The 25,592-nt window shown below is 49.6% G+C and overlaps 1 protein-coding gene across 8 annotated transcripts in view; it reads left to right on the top strand.

The window, feature by feature from the left end:
* DAB2IP (DAB2 interacting protein) overlaps nucleotides 1–25,592 on the top strand; it is a 210,784-nt gene that overhangs the window by 116,367 nt on the left and 68,825 nt on the right. The window contains exon 1 of one of the 8 annotated variants that reach the window (XM_084493795.1): nucleotides 22,244–23,208. The exons of the other annotated variants lie outside the window; for them this stretch is intronic. The gene's annotated coding sequence lies outside the window, so the exon portion shown is untranslated. Of the gene's footprint in view, nucleotides 1–22,243; nucleotides 23,209–25,592 lie in introns of those variants that run through there. 8 annotated transcript variants of the gene reach the window in all.

Here is a 25,592-nt window from a genome sequence, read left to right as displayed (position 1 = left end):
GCATGTTAAAATGGAAAGGATCAGCCTTCCTTTCCCCAGCCCACTGGCTCCCCTCGCAGCAGATCCAGCCATCGCAGCCTGAGGAAGGCCAGCGGGTCGATTCAGTGGGAAATTATTATTTGGGGCAGGGGTGTGAGTTTCATTAGGGCACTGAGCCAAGTTGTGTAACTGCAGAGCATTGGAAGGTGGCGGAAAAAGCCCTTTCCTTTCAGTGGCAGCATGCAATTGCATTTAATTAGCCAGGCCATCAAAGCGTGCCCCCGTTTGTGCCCCTCGCACCCTGCAGCAGGGCAGGGACACCCAGCTGGCATCTGCCACAGGTTTCCCTCTCTCAGAACAAAATTTCCCATCTCAGGGAAGTGACAGTGCTGCATGCACCAGCTTCTTCCGTCCTCTACTCATCACTTTTGTTGGCAATTAGTGTGAGCAGTCGGTGCCTGTTGGAAGGAGATGTTTAAAATCAAGTTTAGCCGGGTTCTTTGTTGAAACTGCAAGGCTCGGATTTGAAAGTCTGTGTGAGGGGCAAAGACGGAGTTGTGAGCGAGCATATAGCGGAGGTGGGCAAGGTTTTCAAGCCTTTGTTCCGAGTGCTGGAAGACGCAGCTGTCTGACATGTATATCTTGTTATCCCGTTTCATATTGCAGTGCTGGTGCACAGAAATCCGCTGATTGTAGCTGGAGGCAGCCCGTGTGCCGAGCTCGCTGCCAGCAGCCAGTTGTACGGAGCACTGGATGTAATGATGTTCAGGACTTGTGAATACGAAATAACTATGTCAAGTTCATCCATCAGCTGTGAGGGGAGAAAAAAACATGCAGAGGAAAAATGGGCTCCTCTGTCCTTCCTCCTCCCCGCTCTGTTTAATAATGCCTTCTGATATGGGGCCTCTTGTGAAATGACTAGGAGGGAGATTTCAACAACGTTGTTCACCTGTGGGTATCTCCTTATAACGCCGGCATTATGCTCTTGTTTACCTCATTGGCAGTGTGTATAATTTTAATTTTCAGCACAATTACAGAACATCTCGCTTAGGTTCACTTCAGCAAAATTCAGGTCAGGTGTGATGAAAAAAAAAAAAAAAAAGAACCGATTTTAATTGAATTAAGGCAGTGCATTTTAGCTAGAATTAAAATATAATTTGTTTAAAAAAATACTTAGCTGATTTGAATAAAAGCCAGCAATATGAATTTGGTTTTAATCCACGTGTCTTACGTAAGTAACTGTGTGAGACGGGGATGTGGCACGCGCTGCACATGACTGATGGTGTGCGGGAGGGTGGCATTCGCTCACGAAATGATGCCAACGTATTAGTAATTACAAAGCCATGGGTATTATATCAGGCTGTCCCCTTTGCTCACATTTACAAATGTCTCTGGGATTACGTTGGCCCTGTGCAATAACCCCCATGCTCCACTGCTGGTACATGAGAGATTACACACAGCCCCGATTTGAAGCGTTCGGTGCTTCTTCCCCATAGGAGTCCCTCTGCAAAGCAGTCCTGCGGTAGTTAACGGATGATTTACATAACTCTGTTGTATGCACCTTGAATAATTAATATTTTGCTTTCCTTGCTGTGTGGGGAGCTTTGTTCCGTTATGGATGTGTGGCTCTATAGCAGCACTCTCAATGCCACACACATATATATGGACATAGGACGATTCACGTGTATTTTGGAAGAGGTATTTTGGCAGAAAATTAGAAAAAGTCTCATTGCTTTTGAGCACTGAAGTGAAGGGCTGAGGGCTGCTCGTAGCTCACCGTGGGATGTGCTGCTCATACTGCCTGGGCACGGTGCCTCTGGCCCCAAAGGAAGGCTGAGCCTGCGCTGGGTGCTGGGGCCACTGAGCAGCCTCCTCCTGCTGTCACCTGGCCCTGGCGAGCAGCAGCAGGTCCCTGGGCTGCCACCCATCGGGCTGCCACCCTTCAGCTGCCACATCAGCACCGCATTTCCCTCCAGGCCCAGGAGCGGTTCTGCAGGTAGGGCAGGGCGAAGCACCCGCGCTTTGACCGCTTTTCTCAGTTCTCCGGTGCTCTTGAGTCTGTAGGATGGAGAGTCTGGAGCGAGAGAGATGTGTGTGGTGTTCTCAGACACAGCACAAGATGCGTCTTGCTGCCTCGTGTCATCTGAATAGTTTTAGTCCCATATATTGTTAAAAAAGAGAAAGAAAATAATGTGAATTCAAATTTTGGGTTCCTTGAATTCGGTAGTACTCGGATCGAGAGGCTTGGTTCCAGACTCTTGTAAGAGGAGGGACATGCAGCGCAGCATTTCCCCCACACACTCACTTTCAGTCTGAATCAATAGAGAAGGCCGAGGTCTGGCATTTGGCTCTTTGGGAGCTGTCTTTTGTTTTAACTTTTGTGTTTTCAGAACCAGCTTGGCGATGTTCTACAACCACACTGCAATATTTTTTCTTTCTTTTGCTGCGTGCTGAAATGCTTACTTTAAGACTGCACCTTACAAGGTACAATCACTGACACGTCCTTGTTCATGCTCATGGCACCTCCACCACAGCTTTTAGTAATGCCCCACGCCAACACGGAGGTTTTGGTTTTGGCACTGGCTGGCTGGGCAGGCGCAGAGGGTTTTAAGGAGCAGGGTGCCACCAGGCTGCGCATGTCGGAGAGCCCTCATGGTGCATGCCCCATGCTGCCCATGGGCTGCCCGAGCTGCACAGCGTGCCCGCAGAGGCTCTCTGCATGAAGTCCCTCTCACTCACCCAGAATTAATTATTCACTGATCATCACTCAGACCTTATGGATTAGGGAGCAGGAAGGAGGGTTGGCAGGGGGTGGCTAGAAGATAGAGCAATTTGGATTGCAATTAGTATTTCATTTCTTCCCTTATTCCCTGTTTGCTTAAATTGGAGATTGCATGTTAGAACCAAGCAAGGATTGATGTCCCAGCAGTGGAAGCTCCCTGGGCACCAGAAACTAGCAAATCCACTGCAGTCTGTAAGCTCCCCGGGGAGATAAAACACTCAGTCAGTCTGAGGAGCTGAAACATTAGGGGAGCAAGTTTTGTATAGGAAATGTTGCGAGGGAGCAGATGTGCCCAGCCTGCCAAAGCAGGAAAACTTCACTGGCAGTATCATACCCGTTTAATAACAACATTCAGATGTTGCCTCTCTCCATCCAATTCCTGTCTTCTTTCCTGCCTGAGCTCCGTGAGTGTGCTCCTTGCTAGGAGTCTTTTCCAGGGGCTGCAGCTGTGGCAGGTCCCTGACGGACACAGCAGCCTGTCTGGGAGCAGTCCCGCAGCAGACAGCGTGACCCCAGCCCACCGGGTGCATCGTGGAGTGGTGGAGAAGGAAATTTTACATTTAGCCATTACAAAAATGTTAGCCAGCAGTTGGAAGCCTGCTTTGCTGGTGAGATTGTGTCTAATGTTGAAACCTCAAGGGGATTTTTTGATTACACCAGTAACCACTGTCTGGGTCACACTTTGCAATAATTACCCTGATGTCTGAAAGGTTGTTAGGGAGTCCCTAGAGGAAGGGGCCCAGATGCACTGCAGAAGAATTTAGAGGTATATGCTGGCAAACCTTCAGCACTTCGAGATTTATTTAAGTTAGCTCTTTTAATTGCTTTCTTGCATCCCTCTTCTATTATAAGCTCTGTGAGCCATCTAGGGAAGTAAGTCTAGCTAGCATTAATCTCCCTGATCCTTCTTCCTTTAACTAGTTACTCCTGGCTTCATTTACACAGGCGTCAGAGCCCTACAGAGCGGGTGATAATTCTGTTTTAACGTGTTCTAACTGAACGTGTAACTTAAGGAGAAGTCATCAGCTGATTCTGTGTGATTTTTGTTTAAGTCCCATCTCTTAAACGTGGCCTATGGTCTGTGTATAACGTAACTGCTTCCCGAGACTGTTGGCAGCTTCCTCAATATGTATTCATAAAGCAATTCCAGGGCCTTGAGTGAGACCTGCAAGAAAAGGGCAAGGAATGATTTGTCTTTGTTTCATTATCCCGGCCCTTTTGTACCTGATTCCGACATGCACTGGAGAGCTTTCCGACTTGATGCCTTCATATCTACAGCTCTTTGTGCAAACCGAGGCAGGGGGTTTTGCCCTCCTTAGATAAAGTCACTCACGTTGAGGTTCTCACTCACCCGATTACCCTCATCTCCAGCCTTCTCGCAGCAGGCAGAGCCCCTGCGTACCCCTCGGTCACAGCAAATGTTTTGGTAGCAGGGAGTGACAGAGCAGAGTGATGGGAGCTCGTCAGAGCAATGGCCCGAGGAGCCCAGCGCCTGGTGCCAGTTTGTGGCTGGCTTATTCCCTGGGTTGAGAGCTCGGTTATCTCTTCGGAATGCTGTTAAAAGGCTCATTGTCTTAAAAACTAAAAATCCCATTGCAGCCTTGTGAAGTTTTTGTTCTCAATTACATCTTGTATCAGTGAGTGCTGCAAACACAGTGAGATATCTGATACATAAATTATAACACTAATATTTTTAAATCTGTTGTTAGTTGCCTTTCATCTTTGTTATCTCTTCCTTGGCTGTTCTAGTAAAAGGCAGTAAGTAGAGAGAGACAGTTTCTTTCTTATTTCACCATGCATTATTTGCTGATAATTCGCTAAGAGGACATCTGTCGTGCCATCTCGCCTTGTCTTTTCCAGCTAAAGGGACGCCTCTTGCTCCCTCCCCAGGCAGTCCCCACAGTTCCTCTCACCTCTTGAACCTTTCCCCAATGAATCCAGTGCACATCCACGTGCAGGCTGCCGCTGGAAGAAGCACCATTTCCCTACCTTTTTCCTTGAAAGCACTGGCATGTCTGTTCTGTGCATCCCTAAGACAGGAGCCTTGGGGGAGCCGAGTGTGAATGTGTGTGTGTAAGCGCGCATCACCCCTTCAGGAACACCCTTCTTAGCTTTGGAGCTCCTCTGGGGTGTGCACCCAAGAAACACACGGGTACCTGGCCCAAGCAAGGCACAACACAGCACAAGGACGGGGGAGTGCTGGCAGCTTTTCCCCTGGACACCATCTCCAGGACCCCCAGGGGACACGGGCTGCAGGGCTCCAGGCCACCAGGAGCTCCCTCAGCCCGGGCACAGCGCGACCTGCTGCCTTCAGGCCAGCCTCCTCCCTTCCCCTCGCCGAGGCTCCTCGTCCCTTATTGCCTCAGAGGAACATATCTTTTTGTTAAAATGAAGTGATAGAGAGTCAGCATTACACAGAGGAATGAGTTATAAAATAATGGGGCTAATAAGCATGTAAAATAACCTGACTGTACAAGAGAGCAGGCTGTGGAACAGCAGCTGCCGCAAATATATTCAGGTTATCAGTGTGTGGCTATTTTGTGCTGAGAGGGCTTAGGTGTAATGAGAGTTACTGCATCACGGGAACTCTTGACAATGAATAGTGACATTTTCCAATAACAACTTTTAGAAATGAAAAGGCCCTCTGTACAAACGCCGGGCTGACTGACAGCCCGGGGAAATCCTCTCCCTGCCCTCGCCCCCGGTGCAGCGCACGCAGCGCTCGCAGCTCCTCCCGCGCCTCCAGACACCGCACCTCGAGCCCACAGGGCCCCGCGAGCTGCAGCCCAGCTGCTTTACCCCACTGCTCCCCAGCCTCTGCCCACCCTGGGGACACCCCGGGGAGCTGGGTGGGTGGCACTGGGAGCACTGGGTGCCCACTGGTGGGACCTGGGCTTGGGTCACCAGGCTGCTGCCAGGAGGCCGGCTGCTAGCTGCTGGTCCTGCTCTTCCCTGGGCTTATTGTCCTGGCCTTGGTGTTCTAAAATTCACATTAGATTTTTTTTTTTCCCTTTTTATTTAATTAAAATGCAAAAAAAAAGGTTTCAACTTGAATAATTGCACCACCAACCCAATCATAGGTCTGAAGGTTTTGGAAGATTGAAGTTCCCGTTAAACATTTAAGATAATTCCCCGGTTCCTCGTCTCACTGAGCCCATGGTCCTGCTTTGCTCCAAATCAGCACATGCCATTCTTGCTCCTGACTCCAGCGAGTTGCAGGTGGCCGAGAGCAGCGTGTCAGTACTCTCAGGATCAGAGGAGTGCTGTATCACCTGCATCCCTGGCAGTTTTCTTTCCTCCAGTGTGATGTGTTAAAACCACACACCTTGTCACCAAGAAGCTAAAAATGTGTCATTCAGCTCTGGGAGTAGTTTCTCTGGACACACTTCTTCCTCTTGTATTTTTTTTTTCTTTCTATAAATGTCAGTGCGTAAGAATGTAGGATTAAATTTGGTTCATGCTCTTGGCATGTAGTGTAGAAAGAATAACTGAACTGGTGGGTATCAGTTAAACATATTGGAGGAATTGAGTCCTCCTAATTGTATTCATCCTCATAATTGAATAAAATACAAATAAATCTTCAAAGCCTTTTGTGTGATAGAGTTTAGGGCAGGCCAACTGTTTCAAAAAGTGGTTAATAAAAACCCTAATAAATGTTGTGAACTAGCTTTGCAGCTATTGCTGTGATCTGACCATTGTTTCACAATTATTTAACACCCATTTGTAAACCTTCAAAATTATATTCATTTTGTACGGTCTCTCATGAAAAATGTATTCAGAATTCTTCATTAATTTTTCATTGAAAAATTGAGTGAGTAATCACCTGCCAAAAATTAATAAGTCTACATCCAACACTTTGTGAAGATTACTTAGGCTGGGCTATTTCGCCCAGCGATTTTATCTACTACTTGTATCCAAAAGTACCCTGGAAAGTGTTTTGTCGCAGCCGAATGTCCAGCTCTGCACAGCTCGGAGGTTGCAGAGCTCCCGTGCAGCGGTGTCGTGGCCCCTGTCCATGGGTTCTCCTGGAGCACATCTTTGTGCTGCCCATTCCTGAGATGCAGGAGGCCACCTTATTCCTTGGCAGTAAGTTTGCCAAAAAATCTGGCTGTTCTATTATGATCATAAGCTGGTATCTGTTGCTGAGCTGAAACAAGCTGAGAATCTGCTCAATGGTGAGTGGTGAGATTGCATAATTATGGCTTACACAACACACATGTAATCAAGGCAGGGAACTGGGATGTAGGATGGATTGGGGAAGTCTGCTTCGTACGGCTTCCATCTCTGGTATTCCCCACTGAAGGAATTCCTGCCGCCGCATTTAGTAACACATACATGTATATCTGGGTTGTTTTCCGGAGAAGGTGGAAGGAAGGAACGTGGCCGTTTTGCTCTGAGCTTAGGGAGTTGTTGCTCTTACCCCGTTGGATAAAGACTCACAAAGGTGACGGCTCCCCCTGAGCCCACCCCGTGCCTCACCGGCCTCCTTCCCCTGCGTGCAAGGGAGCGGTTTCCCCCACCAACAATCGGCAACTGCAGCTCGTGTTTTAAACACCGTGCAAATAAAGCAGGCTGCTTCCAAACACGCTCCCACTCCAGAGCCTGCAGATGGGCAGCGCTTCGCCTCCCGCCCGGCTGCTCGCTGCTGCTAAATATAGAGCCGGGGGAGCCGGCGGCTGCTGCGTGGGGACGGGGCTGCAGCGAGCGCGTCTGTGCCGGAGAGTGCTGGAGGCTTTCAGCACAGACCCAAATGCAGCAAATCAGAACAGTTTCTCCACTGTGATTCCTGCTTTGTCTCTGCTTTTCCTTCCCCGTTCTCCGTCGCTGCCCTTGCTCTTGCAGCTGGGGAGCTTGGAACAGCAACGTGGGAAGCGCCTGGACGGCAAATCCTTTCCTAGCAAAGAGGATGGGGTTGTTACTTATTTATTTTATTTTTTGTTAATATGACTGGAATACGAATGGGGCTTTAATGCCTGGGGGCCTTGCATTTTTGGAGTAATTCCTTATGACACGTGTCAGACTCTGTTTTATTCAGGTGGGTGGTATGATATTAAACAATAAAGCAAGCTTGCATTTCTCCGCAACTGGATTTATGTGCACGCTCTGGCACGGAGGTACTTATTAGTAGAATGTCATACCCACGCTGGCTGTACCCAGCCCGTAACATTCTGCAAATACCACGTGGGCCTTAAGAGAAATCGCCTTAAATCAATCAGCAGCCTAACGCCAGCACCCTTTCTGCCTCACCCTCCGTCCAGGCAAGGATGAGGCTGCAAGAGACGTTCCTTAAGTAATGCTCCAGATGAAATGCTCGTGTCTGGATGGAATATTGATTTTCTAATTGCTGTGCTGCTGTTAAATGAGTCGTTAGTGGAGAGCAGAGGGAAAGCAAACTCGAATGTATTGCGAGCTAGCTTTGGTGTGCCTGCTAAACACACGCAGGGTGTTAATGCGTGAAACTCAGCACATGGAGTAAGGTGGGATTTGTTTGTACGGCACAGAGAGGGCAGGCGAGACTCAGCGCTGGGACAGCCCTGTTCCCTCACAACACACGAAGCAGCCTCTCAGCTTCAGACGTTCCTGCTGCAGCCGGGGAGGAGACAGACCGCAGAGCGGGGAGGCCTCACGCCGCGGTGCCAGGAGGGGGTCAGTCACTCTGCATCATCCCGCATGGGCGCCCCGCGCCCCTCCGGGCTCGGCAGTGCCAAATGGGGTTATCTGCTCCTCACACACAGGCAGGACAAAGTATCTTTGCTTCCGTGGTATGGATTTGCTGCCGCATGAGAGCTGCCAGATGGACAGTCCCTTGTTCACCCTGTGGCAGCAGCAGCCCCAGCCAGGAGCCGCGCCGCCGACAGCCGCAGAGCGCACGAGGGCGAGTACAGGACCACCCCTGGTGAAAGCGGTCCCGAGCCCTCTGTGGGGTGCTTACCGGCTGGGCAGCAGCTGCAGGATGCGCCCCTCGCCCCGTCTGCCAGCTGAGCTCCACTTTGAATCGGTGACCTGGATCTTCCTTGTGGCGTTGCCTTTTAGCAGTCCCTAGGAGCAATCTGCGAGAGCTGCTCTGATCGGGCTCTTTGAAAGCCTCTTGTGAGGCCCTGGCTTTGGAAAGTCAAATACAGTCTGCAGGGTGAGATCTTTATTGCAAAGACACTTCTTTCGATAGAAACAACTATCAGCTGTGCCACATCTAGCCAATAAGTTATATTTCTTAGTTCCATTTCAGCAAATACAGCATATGTTTACGTGTTTGAACATATCCTCGGAGGTGAAAAATAGCTTCTTTATTTTTCTGACAATTAAAATGCCAAATCAACTAATTGCTTTTCTTTGAAAATGTCTACTGCATAAAGCACATACTCTCCCGGTGAACTAAATGGATTTATATTCAGCCATTAATTCTTTATAGCCCATAATTTGCAGAACAACAAAGCTAGCTGGAAAATGTGTCCTATTAAGGGGCAAAAAGCTTCCTGAGCAAGAAGAAAACGCGTTGGTGTGGAGGAGAAGTGGGGTGCCACCAAGGCGCCGTGGCTCTGGCACCATGCTGGGCACACACAGACCTGGAGACAGCCCAGGGAGAGCACCACGAGCACCGCGCTGCCCTCAGCCTGCTGCCCCGACAGAGCCGCGGCCAACGTGATCCATTTGGGTGCCACGACCTTTCCTTCCGGGAGGCTGTTCCATCAGCCTCAGAATATTTGAAATTTCTCCTAACGTCTCCACTGGTCTCATTTGCATTATCAATTGAAGACTTTTTTATTACTAGGAAAGTTTAGCAAAGTGGTAAAATTACATTAGGTTTTTTCCAGCGTGTGCGTCACTGACAGGAATTCAGAACTTGGTAATGAGATTGGAGTTCGCCTCCCTCTGTTTCAGGGTTGTAATAAGATGATGATAGCATAAGCTGGACATTAGGTAAAATCTGCTAGGTTTTTGGCAAATGAATGAGATCTTAGATTGCTTCTGACAGGAGGGTGCTTCGGCCTACATGTGCAGATGGGAAGCGGTGATGGTGCTCGAGGCAGGGCTGGTGCAAAGTGGGATTGTTAACCAGTGCTGGGGAGCGATAAAACGCTAATCAAAGGTGGGAGACAATTCCCCTTCCTTCGTTCTGTGTAATGTTTGTCAGCATTCCCTTTTTGTTTTCCAGCCCAGGGTATCTGAGTCTCATTGCGTCATTCTAAAGGGCACGATTCTCTTCTTGGAATAGAGACAGTTATTGCAATGAAATCAGGGCATCCTGCTACTATAGATGTGCATAAATAAGAGGGAAGAATCACCACTAAAGCAAAACCCAAGATATTATCATGTGGGATGTTCCTGTAAATTGGGAATGTATTTTCTTATGCTTTTCTTTAATGCTACTCTACGTGCATTGAGAGCACTGAAATCTGAGAGTCTCAGTGCAAATGTATGAATTATATCAGTGACTCCTCTCTTTCAAAATGAGTAAAATAAAAACCAGAAAATATTCAAACAAAAAAAAAAATCTTAAACAACAACAAAACCACAGAACTCTTAAAACCCCAAAAGCAGAACTCCCTTCCAGGAGCAGAAATTTCACCTCTGGAAAGGAAGCACGGGGCTTCGCTGTGGTCTCGGTGGCTCTGGCTGGCGGTGAGGTTTCTGTGGTGTGGCTCTGAAACCCTGCAGTAGGGGTGGGCACATCCAGCCCCACAGTGGTGGGAAGATCATACCGATGTCATTATTTCAGTATAAACTAAACTTCCTAACAAAATGGCTCTTGTAGTTTTAAAAAAGTGGCGTTTGGCTAGGCTGTCGGTAAAAATTACCTCTCCGAGGAGCCGTGCGAGGCTCAGCCCCAGGGAAGGCAAAGGGCAGCTCCACTCCCCGGGGACAGGCAGGACCTGGAGCAGCTGCAGCAGGGTCCCGAGGTGGCTTTGAAGGCTGCCAGCCAGGAAGGCTTCATTACTCCTTGGCTCTTCTCGGCCTTAAACCCCACCTTGCTGCTGGAGAGGGTTGCGCACATCTGGGACAATCGGGGAGCGCTGGGAAGTGCCCCCGCTCGCCGCGGAGCTGCCCCGGGGTGTGCGGTGGCTGCGGGAAGGGGAACGAGGCTGGGGCTCCTGGTGGGGAGTGGGAATGATAACCCCATGCCTTGGAATGATGCTCCTCTCGCCTGTCGGGCTTTAGGGGAGATTGCTGGCTCTGCCTTCAAGGCTCTGTTTGGTGTGGGGTTTTATGGGAATCTTCTCGTTGCCCGAAATGGGAGTCTGCCAGACACTGAATAAATGCAGGCTGAGCTAGCAGGGAGGTGTTGCAGCAGAGAAAATAGAAGCATAGACTTAAACAAATTAAAAAGATGGTAATTAGCCAAATGAATTTCATCCTGGAGATAATCAGATGAATGCATTTAGAGGGAAAATAATCCCAATTCTCAGAAAACAGTAATTAAAAAATACTCATTTTTGGGAATGGTTAACAAGCTAGATTGGAGGCAAACAGTAGAGGAAAGAGGTGATTGATGCTGCTTGGGATGGCGGCTGATGAGGCCCTGAAGCCCTGTGCAGAACGTGGTGAGATCAGCTCAGGGTTTGGGAAGCATCCCCACCGGAGCAAGTTCTTGGGAAGCTGAACGGAGCACGGAGCGCAGCCACGTCTGTTATCTGGGTCGGCTAGAAGATGATAGAGGCTGCATTTCATAACCGTGTGTTTAAAGGGTGTCAACAGTGGGGAGGTGAAAGAATTTAGGGCGGGTAATTGACAGATAAACACGGGACAAGGTGGGAAGATGAAGGCATCCACGCACCAGGGAATTATCGGAGTACACCCGTACATCCGTCTGCAGCTGCCCGGAGAAGCAGTGAAAGCGCTCCCGTTACTGCCACAGCCCGTGAGGATGTGCTGGAGGAGGCAAGCGCCCACCAGGTCTCGTCTGCTTTCCTGAGGACGCCCGTCAGGGGCTGAGCACAGAGATTTACGGGGAAAGGGAGGCCTGGGGGGACGCGTGGGAGAACGTACTGGTGCCTCTTTGTTTCCATCCTGACCCAGGTGCTGGGTTTTGGTCTCTGGCAGATGTTAGCTCGGTGCAGTGGTCTCTGTGATTTCCTTGGGGGACTCTCAGATGTTGTCTTCCATGGCCAAAACTAGGGAGGAGTCTCAGCCACAAAATACTGATTCATGCCAGTATAGTGAGTGCTACAGAATTTGCGGAAGGTTTAGGCTTTCTTATAGTTTGATCTATTAAAAAGGAAGCACTTGGGGAGAGCACAGAGATGGAAAAAGAATAAAAACTCTATTTGTTTCTCAGAGTATAACCAATTCTTTGCGGGATTTTGCCCACTGAAGAGATAGTGTCCAGGTCTCGTTAGGAGGCTTATCTCTTTTGGGTTCTGGACGAGCAGATGCACTTTCTCTACCAAATGTGGATAAATAGAGTTTTGCTAGGAAATACCCATCTGATCTGATCGTAGCGTAGCGTGGTTTGACATCTGTTCGCACACACAATAATTCATATCGATCTGATTTTTTATTGAAACTGCCAGTAGGTGGATGGATGGATGGATTGATGAGAAGAATGGTGCCTGGGTATTAATTTTATTTTGTTATCAGAGTGCCCGTGGAGAGGACAGATGAGGTTGGTGTCTGGGAAGAAGATGTTCCCAGGGCTGCCCTGGGAGAGCTGGAAGGGGGCTGCCCATGGCACGAGCTCTGGCCCTGTGGGGTGCCCGGCATGGGTGCACAGGGGGTCTCTGAGGGGCAGGGGTGGCCGCACCCAGCCTCGCTCAGGGTACCCAGTGCCCTACAAATAAAGTAGGGCACCCACGGTGCTCCTAGGGTGGTAATGAACCCGAGAGCCTTAAATTGCGTATTAGGGAGTTTCTGCTGGATTAAGGTTTTTGCACATCACAATGCTCTTATCTAGGATTTATCTGCATGCAGAAATGAATAAAAAGTGCATTAGAAAGAAAACATCAATAGAAATCACATAAATAAGCATGCAAATTTATAATCTTTAATAATTACTATATTTTCACACAAACTTCAAATGTTTCATTTTAAATTTACATTCCCAGTCTCGCACCGTCGAAATTTATGGCTCAGCCTCACAGTTTATCTGTTCAAGTGCCTTACCACGGCCTGTGTTCTTGCTGAACAACAGGGAATTATCGATCTTTTTATTTTTTAGGAAGCAAATGGCCATCTCTTTCACGTTACATTTGCTTGTAGGCCTGACAGGAACACGGCGTTACGCGGTGCCTGTGCAGCGTGCGTGCCAGCCGCGGGTCCAGGCAGCACCAGCACCGGGCAGTGCCCTACAGCTTGGCTGCTGGTTGTAAAACCTCCCAGCCTTGAGCGTGCTGGAGACTCCACGTGGCCTGGATGTGTTAAAATGGAGCGTGTTGTCTCTTTGTGGTTGTCTCCTGCAGCGTTCAGCGCCCCATCCAGACGTTCACCTGCTGGTGGGGCTGTCAGGAGAGGGCTGCTCACCGGGAGCGGCTGGGCGAGCATCCCGGCTGGGCTGCAGACAGAGGAAATGTCCAGGAGGATCAAAGACACGGGGGACAAAGGAGAGAAAGAGCGTGAGAGCTAGCATGGAAAAGTGGGCTGAGAGCTGCCTCCACAGACAGCACTAAGTAACAAAGCCAGCGCTTCCCATTTCCTCCCAGTGCTCCATCCTTTCCTCCCAGCTACCAGTCAGTCGGAAGGCTGTGGAATACTTAACAGCTTAAAACAAATCTAGCTCAAAAGGAGCATGTAATGAATAAGAACTCAGTGTTTTGGAAATAGGTAACTAGCCTGTTTTCTATCTATATCTGCAACACATCGCTGCTTGCAACCCTTTGTCACAGAAATATTTTTAGTTCGGCGTGTTTCCTTTCCCAGCTAATTATCTTCGGCTTCAAGTAGGTGCTCTGGATTAACAGGTGACTATCGTTTAGGAAGTCAAAGTCAGGAGGAATACAGAGTTTCGTGAAACCCTTTGTGACCTTGGAATGTAGCAGACATTTTTCTTATATATATTTTTTAAGTTTGACTTCTTCAAAGGAAGACCTTCCACCCTTCTCAGACTGAGCCATCGCTATAATGCAGTCATTAAAGATTCAGTAGTACCTTTAAAGTCCATGTTAGGAAATTCAAATTTTTCAATTTAGTAAAGTTGTGGCTTTTTCAAGTACTATGCTAGTCATTTTTGAAGGTCTTCCAGGATTTCCAGGGGTTTCTCACTGGAAGAGAGCGAGAGCCAGAATATGTTGTTGTAATTGAAGATCCCGGTGCGGCAGGACTGCGCATACTCCATGGCTGGGCTGTCTACAAGGGTAAAACCATCACGTAGATGGAGAAGGAGCCCCTCAGGTGACCAGTGCTGCATCTGCTGTGCTGCTGGAGTCATTTTTGAGCATGGCTTGGTTATTTGACTCCTGTTTATTTGTTAGGGATTGGAACCGAAGCTGGAGTCCCTGATCTCCAAGGGCTTAGAGCTTTTAAATGTTGAAGGTTGAACTTCGTAGTCAGGCTGAGCTAAACTGCAGCGTACTTTGAAATCTGCATCAAGATCTCGACTTTTTTAAATGGCTGCTTCCCTATTTAATGTTGGAGAAGGCAAAATCTAAGCCTCTGAGTGGATTCATAGTCACACTTTAATTAATCATATTTTTACAGCATGCTGCCAGCAACTGTCAGGAGCAAGGAGATGCCTCTAATCCAAATTCACAACAAAAACGAAATGCACTAGAACTATCCCCAGCCAATAAACAGACTCGTCCTTTAAGAAATAACACCCTTCCCGCAAATCAAACCCAGAGAAACTGATGCAAAGCAGATTTCTTCCACTCCTAGTCCCGGTCCAACAAGGTCCGTTTGTAAGCAGGAACGAGGCCAGCAGCAGCGCGCTCCAGGGGCTGCAGATGAGCACAAGTGGGAGTGGAGGTGATGAAAAGGAAAACTCTTTGGCAAGGAAATAGGTTGGGGTTTCAGCCTCCCCCGGGGATCACTCTGAAGAGCAAAGGGTGCGGTGGGGAGCGGGAACAGGAACAGGATCTTGGAAAGGTCTGACACATTTTGAAATCCCATCTTAGGCTACGGAGAGCTAAAGAAATTCATCTGAAGAAATTCATGGGGATAGAAATAGTTTCTGCGATCGACAGGGTGTGCTTGGCTTCCCTGTACTTTGGGGTTGTATTTTTTTCTTTCCTAGCTTGTTTTCAAGCAGTTGTTTTGAGGATAGCTCATGGCTCATCTCTAAATAAGGCATTCCTCTTGCTGTTTAATTCCTTCTTCTTGCTGATAAGAGTGAGTCAGGGTGAGCACAAGGCAGCTGGGAAAGCAGAGTTAGGAGAGTGAAACCAGCCAAATGCCCGGTATTTCTTTTCCCTTTGGGGTGTCCATGGGGTTACGTGGGGTGCTGGGCTTCCCCGCAGCTTGGGGTGGGATGAGCTGCCCCACGCGTGCTGCAGGTAGGGCAGTTCCCAACGCTGATCCTCCAAGCACGGTGCTCCCAGGGGAAGCCCCGGGTCAGTGCGGGTGGGAAGAGCTGGGGCTCTCAGCGTCCGAGCTGGGTGATGGAGGGGAGCGGGTGCACAGCCTGTGGGCAGCCCGGGGTGGGAAGGAAGGAGGACAGGACGATGCAGGCAGCTTCTTCAGCACCAGCAGCTTTCTGGTGTGAGGGTTGGTGACACCCCTGTCTGCCTCAGCCGGTGTTAATGGTGCAAGAGGAGGGGAACTGCAGGGATGGAGCAGGCCGTGTGCTGAACAGAAGGAAAGGAGGAAGATGCCTGGATCCAGCCAGGACAGGCTGCAGGGAGGGGTGGGCGAATTGCTTTGTAAGTTGACTACAAAGAGGGACGTTACCATCGTCTGTGGCTGACTAAGCACAAGTTACCTCTCTCTAGGGCTTTCATGAGCGCCAAGACCTAATTAAACCACGTTAAAAGCAGCGTCCCCAGAGCTGACTGTGCAAACACACTGCCCTTCTCCAGCAATGTTGGCACTGTCATTGTAACCCAGCTCTCCTCCTGTTTCGTCGGGGTGCCTGGTCCCCCTGCCCCACAGGCACTGGGTCTGGGCACTGCTGGGTGTTCAGCCCCCGGGGGCAGCCGGCAGCTGCTGCTGAGCGTGTGGCTCCCTCTGGGCTCTGTGCACATCTCCAGGACACCACGAAGCTGGCAGTCCCCAGAGCTCGTCCTCTGAGACTTCTCCTTTGGTGCCTGTCACTGCCACTGGCCTCTCAGTGTGCTCCAAAAAACCTGAGACACGCTTTTTCTCCCTCTTCCTGAGTGGTTTCATATATTATTTATTAATGACATCCAGAGGACACAGCAGTGACAGATTCTGTTACGATGACTGCAGTAAAACTCTGCACTTCCCTGCCAAGCTGCTGGGAAGCTGGGGCACTCGGTACAGACTCGGGGGTTAACTCAGTGTAGCCGTGGTCTTCCTTGTCTGAGGGGGATATATTTATGTGAACTTCTAAAAAATGATAAGGCAGGGATTAAATTGAGGTGCAGCCAGGGGCCTTTGAAGCATTGATATTGGGAATGTGTCTGGGAGCTTCCAGAACCCGCCGTGCTTCATATCAGTGCTAACAGCATCCCTTATTTTCGTAAAATTACGTTTTTATAACTTTGAAATGCTTTGAGTTTTTGCTAGTCAAAAGCCATTTTATTTCTTTCATTCCTTCTATTTTTCCCATTTTCGTGTAATGAAAAAGTTGTAAAATGTTTTGAAATGAAGTCATAGAATAGGTAGAGAGGGGAAAAGGCCTACATTGTCAATGAAAATAGCAGCAACAAATTTTTAAGATTTTTTTCATCCAGTTGTAGAAGTAAGCATCCTAATCTCTTTGACAGTGAAATATGCTCGGGGTGAGGATATTGGTGAGCTTTTGGTTCTTCTTCTCATTGCTTATCTAGTCCTTGACGGTGTGGTAACAGCGGTGTCAAACAGAAAGCTTGCTCTGCATTTTCCCCCACAAAGAGCAGCTCTCCCCGGTCAGTGCTACGTAAATTGTATTAACCCTGAGGGAACATTGCTCGGGAAGATGCTGCTGTGATGTTCCCTGTGAGAACTTGTGCAGCGCAGGGAATTTCAAAGCCTTGGGCTGAGCTGTGCCTGTGTCCGGGGCACGGAGCTGGGCCCTTTCTCCTCCCAGAGCTGGAGCTGGGCGCTGACCACGTCTGCACAGCCTGGTGGCCGTGGCTCACTGCTGTCTGGGCAGGGGAGAGGGGCAGCCACTGGGAGGGAGCACTCCTGGTGCCTTTCCCTGGCTGGCAGTGCTGCGGGCAGCAGGACTCTCACCTAACTCCCCTAACTCTCCCCTCTTCCATTTAGAAAATCATCTTTTATCCGATCCAGTTGCCCCCTATTTGTCTTTTCCCATGCAGCTGCAGTTTAATGAGAGCAGAAACATCCATAAACTTTAACATCTCCAGTGGAGTTTGAAGCCAGTGCCTCGCCTTTCAGGTGTGAGGATACCCGTAAAAGATCCAGGTGACCTTTACAATATTTTCTTGTTGTTAAATTAACTCCGACTTGTACAAAAGTAAAGATCTCGTGTGTCCTGTTTTCAGGATGAGGATGTTCTTAGGTTTTGCTTTTTATATCTCCTAAGCTACGTACCCGTGTCAGTTATGTTTTTTAATTGGTTTCCTTGTCTGAGGACTTCTTCCTGCCTGACTTTCAGCGCTGGCTGCGTCAGCTCCCGTTAGAAATACCAAGTCAGGCACATGCCACGTCTCCTCGAACAGCTTTACCTCGCAGCAGACAGCAGCGCAGTATCCCGATGCTGGCAGGCATTGCCAGGAGCACGTCCTTCCTCTCCCCTGCCCCTAAAGCTGTGGATGTGAACCAGCTCATCTGTTTTTGCGGGTCCTCCCTGGGCATTTTTAAACCTCACAAAGCCGGGTGTGCTGGGACCTGGTGGGAGAGCGGGCGGGGAGAAGGGAGATGTGATGAGGACTTGTATGAGAAGCCAAGGCTGAGGGGCTGCAGTGCAGAGCCTGCCCTGCCACGGCTTTTACTTCATTTGCACCTGTGGGTACCTGTCACAACGTTTCTGCGGAGAGCGTTTCACTTCATTAGCTTGTATTGTTAATGGCAGGGAGTCCCGGCAGTTGCTATCTATTGCTTCCTGCCAAGTGCTTTAAACAATCAGAGCTGAATTGTACAGCGATTTCCTTAAGCACCCAGACGGCAGCGCTCTGATAGCCACTCACTTGCAGAGGATTAAAATAAAGAAGTCTGGAGGCAGGTGGCAGGTTAAGGAGCTCCCCTCGTGTGCAGCAGCGAGGCTCGCAGCCCCCAGACCCCGTTGCCTGCTGCTGGCCGCCCAGCTCTTTGCAAGGTAAGTACCAGGAGATGTTCCAGCCTGTTCCAGGCCACACAGCTCTCAAGGCCACCGAGCCGTTCCCATCAGGATCAGAGGTTGTTCTGTGGGCACACAAAGCTTTGTTCCCTGTCTCAGCCCAAGGGATTGGAGCCTGTTAGCCTTGATTCAGCAAAGTGCTTCAGGAAGGCGTTACGCTGCTGCCCAAGTGTTCTGCTAACTAGAGGAGACCTCGTTGCAAGCAATTTTAAAGGCACATTTACAGCTTAAGTCTACCTCTCAAACGAGACTGGCTGGCAGAAATAAAGGGGATAACAGACTGAAGCACGCAGAGTCATCTTGGGGTTTTTAAAACTTAAGGTCATCGCTCTCAGCCTTGGCTCCTGCAAGTTCGGCATGCAGATGCTTATGTAGGGACATAAATAAGCGGCCTACTTTTCTGGGATGCTGAATCCATTAAAATCAATGGAAGTTCTGCATCTCCCACTAAAATGTCACTTACTTTGCTAGCTAATTTTAGGTACCCAAATACAGAAACTTTGATCTAACAGCAGATTTTTAAAACACTGCAGAATTTTTGCCATGCTTCTGGGACACCAAAGTGCATGGCACGTGGCTGATGCCTGGTGTTCGGGACGGGACCTTGGGCTGAGCCCTGCCCGAAGGCTTCTCCCCCGTGGCTGCAGAGTGAGAGGGAAGGAGGATGGACGTCGGCAGCAGTAGGTGCATGGGCAGCTGCCCTCTGGCAGTCCGCAGCTGAGGCTGAGGGCAAATTGAAAGGACCGGGCAAAACAACGAGTCGAAGCACGCCGTACAAATCTCTCCCTGGGATCGGCAATTCCAGCAAAGGCATTTTTGAAGCTGGGGCAGATACAATCTGTGTGCTGTCCCTCGCAGTGAGGCTGCCAGGTCATGACTTGTTTTCTTGCCGGGTCTGAGCAGTGCTGTTAATGTCAGCGTGGTCTCGGTAAAATGAAGTGAGAGATTTGTCATGTGCTTTAGTCTTTACTTTTATAGCACTACATATAAAAAAGGAGAGAGACAAACGTCCTTTTGTCCTGTGAAGGCATTGATTTTCATTGCCTGCCCTGGTGTGCCTGGTAGCTGCTTGGGCCTCTGCTTTGTTTTGCAGGACATTAAGTCTGAAAGTCAATGTCTAGGACTTGTAACACATCCTCTGTCCTGAAACAGAGAGCTCTGCTGTTCAGCGTGTGTGCCTTGCATTCAATCACAAGTTCGTGCTGCCGCTCTGACCGTGGCATAGGTACCCCTTCTAAAGGCTCTCAGGCTACCAGACTTGTCTGGCATCACCTTCAGGTTGCCTTTCCCTTTGCTTCTCCAGCCTCGACGTATTTTCCCCAGCGTGTGTCTTGAGCTCCCAAGCAGCATTCAGTCAGTTCCCCATTTGCTTTATTTCCTTACCTGCCTCTGGGTTTTATGTCACCTTTGTGCTTTTTTTTCCTGACAATGCTTTGCCTTTTCCTGCTTGCAAACACTGCCTGTGAACAGCAAAGGCCATTAACACCGTGTAGCAAGGTACTCATTTGCTGCTGCAAAAATTCTCTATTGGTGAAAGGCTTTACTGATGTCAGCACTAAAAGTTTTCAGCAAATTCTTAATTTACTAAGTACTTCCAGATTAAGGAAGAGCACGGAACGGCTTACATTCACAAAACATTCGAAGGCCAGAGGGACTGTGCAAAAAAGTATTCATTTGAATACAATTATTTTTCAAGAGAACAAAAAAAATCCTCCTTTTTTTTTTTTAAACTGGGTCAACAGTACATCTGCAGCACTCAGCCATTTTACATACGACACGATCACCCACTCTGTTTATCTTTAGGCAATATGCTCTTGCAAACTGCCAATTAATTGCATATTTGGTGCCTGCTCTCTCCCAGCATCCTGGATAAACACAGCGAAGCCAATCAGAGGGAGCTGCTCTTGGCTGCGAGGGGAAGGAAATCTGTCATTGTCTCAGCCTTGTTATCTGCAACCACGGCAGACTTTTAGCAGTGTTCTGCTTGTAAACACCCTCTTTAGACACCTTCTGATTTACATCGATGGCGTGTCAGCCATTGTGTAGGCACTACCTGAAGATTTCTAAATAATTGCTTTCCAAAATATTAGATGCAGATTGTCCTTGATAAAAGGCAAGGGCCATCAGCAGGACTAGGGAAATGTGGTAAGCAAAGTCCTTAAAATGAAAAGATAAAGCCAATTCCAAAGCAGGGTAAGAGAGAGGAGAGGGGAGCAAAGGATGTCGGGGCTCGGTGTGTAGGTGGCCCTGCTCAGGGAGTCCTGGGGATTTGAGCTGGACTGCCGGGTGCATGGTTTTGGAGACAGATCAGGCTGTGTCATGGCCCTTTCAGAAAGCTGGAATCTGTCGATGTCAGCCCAGGGGCACATCCCTCTCCTCTGCTCTAGGCTGGAAGTATTTCCTACTCTGTGTGAGACTCGTGTTATTTAAATCTGGACAAAACAATAAATTGTAGGGAATGATCTCCATCGCACACAGGGTTTTCTGATCAGCCATATTCTGCCTTTCTGTCTCCAGTTCCTCTGGCTACTGAAATGCCACAAGAATGCACTGGAGGGATGATCCCGTGATGGGTTTGGATGTGCACTGGCTGCAGCCTGGCAGGTCTTCTCTTTATTTCTATCGTGCTCTAAAACTAAGTGACTTAAAGAGAGGCTCAGCTGAATCTACAGGGCCTACAGATAGCCAGGACGAAAATCTTCTCCCAGGGCAATGCTCAAGAGGATTTCAAAGCTGCCATCTTGACATTGAGTTATTGTAAATTAACTCTTGCTTCCAGGCAAAGACTGATGAATGGTCTGAAATGAAGAGATAAGTGTGCATATGGATTCATGCTCCCAGGCTCTCACGGACCTTCTGTGGTGCTAGCAGATGGAAATAATTCCTAAAACAGGGAATATTTGATGCTGGGTCAATTCTTATTCTATTATGCCAGCGTATATAGACTATAAATGAGTGGAATTAGTTTGAACTTACACCAGTCTAATACAGGAGAAAAGCAAGCTCCATGTGTCTTTTAACAGTGCAGACTTGTGGTTTGTTTTTGTGTGTGTGTGTGTGGTTTTTTTTTGGTCTAGCTGTTTTTTTACCAGTCTCAGCTTAGGCTGTCCATGACTTAATCCCGTTATTTAATATTTGCCTACCAGTAGTGCTGTAAGGCCGCAGGGAAGGTGAGTTGTGACCTGCCTACCTGCCTGTCTGAGAGCCCGTCCAGCCTGGATTTGGTGTCAGCAGGAAAATGGGGAATGGGATGCGGCCAGCGAGGCGGCGATGGCTGCGGCACAGGCAGGGCCTGCTCCGGCTAAATCAAGGAGGATGTAAGCACTGGACTTCAGTGGAGGTGGGATTTGGCCTGCAGACAGCAAACACATGATTCATCGTGGGTATTGCTAAAAGAGTTTTGTTTCTTGTCTCCCGGATTTGGATACGACAGGATTTCTGGTGCAAGGACAGGCTGAAAGGAGTGGATGTCCACATATCCTGAGAGCCAGCTGTGCACATTGCACGTGGTAGGTGAGGAAGATGCCTGTTTGCGGTGCAGTGACAGTGAAATAGAGTTGTGATCATGTACAAGTCACAGCCAAGCTGCTAGCACAGCTTCAGGACATGGAACAGAGATGGAACAGAAAACATCCTTGCCGTTCTGCCCCTCCATGCACTTGTTTCAGCAAGAACATGCTCAGAAAAATGCCACATCCTTCCTCGGTGCCCTTCTGGAGCACGGGGAGCCCTCGTTTGCGGCAGGTGCTCCTTGTTCCCGTTCCCATTAACTCAGGGAATGGCACAAAGAGATGGAATAGATAACGTGACAGTTCCCGCTGCTCGTGGGCAGCACCAGAGCATGCAATTTAAACATTTGCCCTCAGAAATGTCCCTGCTTCAAGCAGCTTGTGTTTCGGGAAAGGGCAAGGCGTGGGGAGTTGTGGGAACTCAACCCAAACATTCTTTTTTTTCCCCTTTTATTTCTGTAATTTGTCAGAATTTTCTAATTGACAGGGTGAAGTAAAACCTGTTGGACTGAGGCTGCCCTCCAGGTCATTGTACTGAACTGGTGTGCAGTGGAGACAAGATCTATTCGTTGCTGTCAGGGACTAGAGTTCATTATCACACGGGCAGTGGCTAATGATGGCAGTTTAAATTTCAAGAGGATTTGAGGAAAATGTCCTTTAATTCCCATATGCCTGCACTGTGGACTTATTCCTCCACGCCTGCACTTTTTTTTTATATACATATAATTTAAAACGTGAATTGTAAATACCGATAGAAGGAGGCTGCAAGCTAAGCCAGCAGCATTTATAGTTGCAGCTTTAAAGACGAAATGCCTGCAGGAAGTAAGAAGGAGCGGGGCTGCCCGCAGCAGCTGCCGTGAAGGACTCCAGCAGTGGCAGTGGCGGCGTCACCCCGGGCACGGCTCGGGATCGGGCACTGCTCTGCTGCCCCCAGCATCACCCAGCCCTGTCCAGGCCTGGCCAAGTGCCTCCCGAAGGGCTGCTGAGAGCTTTGGAGCACCCAGGAGCCTTCTGCTGAGTCCGTGGAGAGGAAATCCCAAACTTCTTCAGAGGCGTAGACCGAGGAGCCTGTGCTTATGTGCGAGCTCTCTTCCCTTCTTTCCGGTACGTTAGCTGTATTGCGCTAATTATATACGTGAGAGAAGCGTGCTGGATGAAGTTTAATTAGCAATGAGCTGCTTTGTCATGTAAACCCGGAGTGCAGCGCAGTTCGCTCAGCCTGGATCGCCGCCAGCACCTGCGGGAGCGCCCAGGCAGCGGGAAGGGGCTGGGAGCAGGGAGCAGATGCCTCCTCCAGAGCTGCGAGCCTCAAGGAAGGGCTTGAATTACAAAGGAAGGGAAGGGGCTGAGCTTCCCTCCCCCCCACCTCCCGTCACAAAGGGCAATAGTCAGTTTACTTTAATAATCCCACTATCAGCTGCAGAGGAAGTCTCGCAGTCCGGGAGTCTGCAGGCAGCTCGGAGCCAGCTGGGTAGCACGGAGCGAGCCGGGGCCGAGGGAGGGCAGCGCCGAGGATGGACTCGCACTGCTCACCCAGGAGCTGACTTTCCCAGGGATCCCAGAACTCCTTTTCTATCCCGATCTTATTTTTCTGTCCTGTGAAGGCTTTGGTAAGTGTCCAGTAGCTTTTCGCTTACCTCTCATGTCTGTGGTCACTAGGACTTGCCAAATGGCGATGGAACTGCGGTGGCGAAGCATTTCCCGCACCTTCGTGAGCTTGCTCTGGAAGTGGATGATCCAGATTTTGAAAAGCTGGACCTTTAAAATCTTTTGAATTCATACACTGCTTTTTTTTTAAAAAAAAAAAAAAAAAAGCCAGGAAGCAGATACAGAGAAAACAGACTTGCCAGTGCATTGTTTCAGCTGGTGGGGACTGCCGGAGCTGCAGCGTCGTGCAGTGTGTTGGATTTGCAGACGTTGGACTGCTCTGAGCAGAGCTCTCCCGAGGTCTGTCGGTCGGTTCAGCCGTGCAGATGTTTGTGCAGTTTCCTGTGAAAGCTGCCGGTGGGGGTCGAGGCAGCTGCGCCCGCAGCCAACCTCTGCATTCAATCAGCCCCCAGGAGCGGCGCGTTCAGCGCCTTCTCTGCACGCTGCTGGGGAGGGAGCAAGATGCAGGAACCGAGCGGTGAAGTGGTTGAAGTGGTTTGCTCGCACGGCGTTTGCTCTGGGCCCTGAAACTCCTGGAAGGGAGCCGGCGAGGTGGGAGCACGGCGGGCAGCGATCCCCTCACACCCGCAGGGAGGGCAGCAGGCAGCGGGACCGCGGCGCTGAGTGCAGGATTCATGGTTTTTTTTCAGAGAATGGAGAAGTTCTGCATGACTGTAAAAAAAAAAGGAATCGGCCACGGGCTAGGGCAGGGTGTGTTTGCAAGCAGTCCCGGGTGTGTGTAGGCGGCTGTCTACGTGGTGAGAGTGCAGGATAGCTAACTTTAAAGGGAGATGTACGAAATCTTATGTAATTTATGAAAGCGAGCGTCCTTTCCCGATGTCCGTGCTGTGAGCCTGAAAAGGCTAACCCTGAAATGATTTTAAAGCTGTCTTTGTTAGTCATCCTTTCTGCAATTTGTTTCTTTTCACGTTCCGTTTTGAGTAAAAGGAGCCAGGCTGGTTCCTCTCCCCTCTCCACTCCTCCTCTATTGTTAGGCTCTGCCAGCTTCCCCTACAATTGTCCAGCTCTGCTCTTTTCTGAGCCTGGCAGAAAAGGATTTTGTTGAAAAGGAAAGAAAGAAAGTGTTTCAGAGTAAAGTCTGGCAAGCATTTGTGTCCTCATTAGGCTCCAGGCACACTTCCTCCCTCCCATCTCTTTTCCCCTACAAGTAGCAGGGTGACAAGCACCAAGCACTGCCTGCGATGCCTTCAGCAGAATTCCCCCTTACCCTTCGGACCGCTCGCTGTTCAATAAGCTCAGCAAACAATAATTGCAGCTAGAAAGCCAAGCACATTACATACCCCAAGGAGCAGGTGCCTGTAACTGCAGCAGGGAGTTTGGTAAGAGCCTCAGTCAGCCCCAGGGCTGGAGGCAGGGCGCTGAGCATCCTCCCGAGGCAGGGTCGGACGGGCGTGAGGACAGCGGTGTGTGAGGGGAAAGGTGAAGGTGTGCCTGTGTTTGTTCTCATTAAATCGTAGCTTAATGTAGCAGACTGTAATTAACGGTCACGGTAATGCTCAGAGGTAAGCCGATGCGATTCTCCTTGCTTCCTTTTGATTCCCAGCCATCGTTTTGGTCTTTTCCCTCTGATGGAGCAGGGGCTGGCTGTGTTTTGGGGGCTCCCATCCCGCAGCACCCAGCCCTGCAGCACGCTGACACCCCGGGGTGCCCCCACGCCACGGCCGGGCTCCTGGCACCGCCACGCCACGGGTGGCAGGGGAGCCGTGCCTGGGGAAGGGGGCTGCCGCGGGGTGGTAAAACCAACACAGACTCCTGTGAGGCTGAGCCACCTCCTGGGCCTCGTTAGCGACAATATTAGCACAGGAAGATGTGAGCGGAGTGCTGTAGGCAACGAGGAGCCTCAGATCTGCGGGGAGCGGGGCCCAGGGAGCCCCCGGGTACGGTGCTGTCCGCAGCCCTCGCGTGTTTGGCCTCTCGGCACAGCAGCTCCCCGGGCCTTTGTGGCTTCAGGGTACGTATCTGGGAAGCTGGGAAGGTAGTGAGTGGGATGAGAAAGCACTCGGTAATTTTGTGAGCTTCCTTCTGCTGGAAGTGACAGGAAAAACACCTTTTCACATTTAAAAGGCTCCCTCGGCTCCCCTGGGTGTTGTACAGAAACACCCCCCTTCTCTGCTTCTCCTTGGCTTTCACCGTTTGAGACCTGCAATTTGATGACAGATTTAATAATACACGACAGAATTGTCGTTTGTGCTGAGAAGAGCTATTCAAAGGCAAGTTGTATCACCTGGGATAACAAAACGTAAAGCCACCGATTTGTTCAGTCCCCGTTTTAGATGCTCGAGACCCAATTTTTCAGACTCATTGGGCAAGGATGTCTGCTGGAGCC

Source organism: Aythya ferina, assembly GCF_964211825.1.
Source record: "Aythya ferina genome assembly, chromosome: 20".
NCBI classification, from domain to species: Eukaryota; Metazoa; Chordata; class Aves; order Anseriformes; family Anatidae; genus Aythya; species Aythya ferina.
The sequence above is the reverse complement of the archived record's forward strand: the minus strand, read 5'-3'. Positions and strand labels throughout refer to the sequence as shown.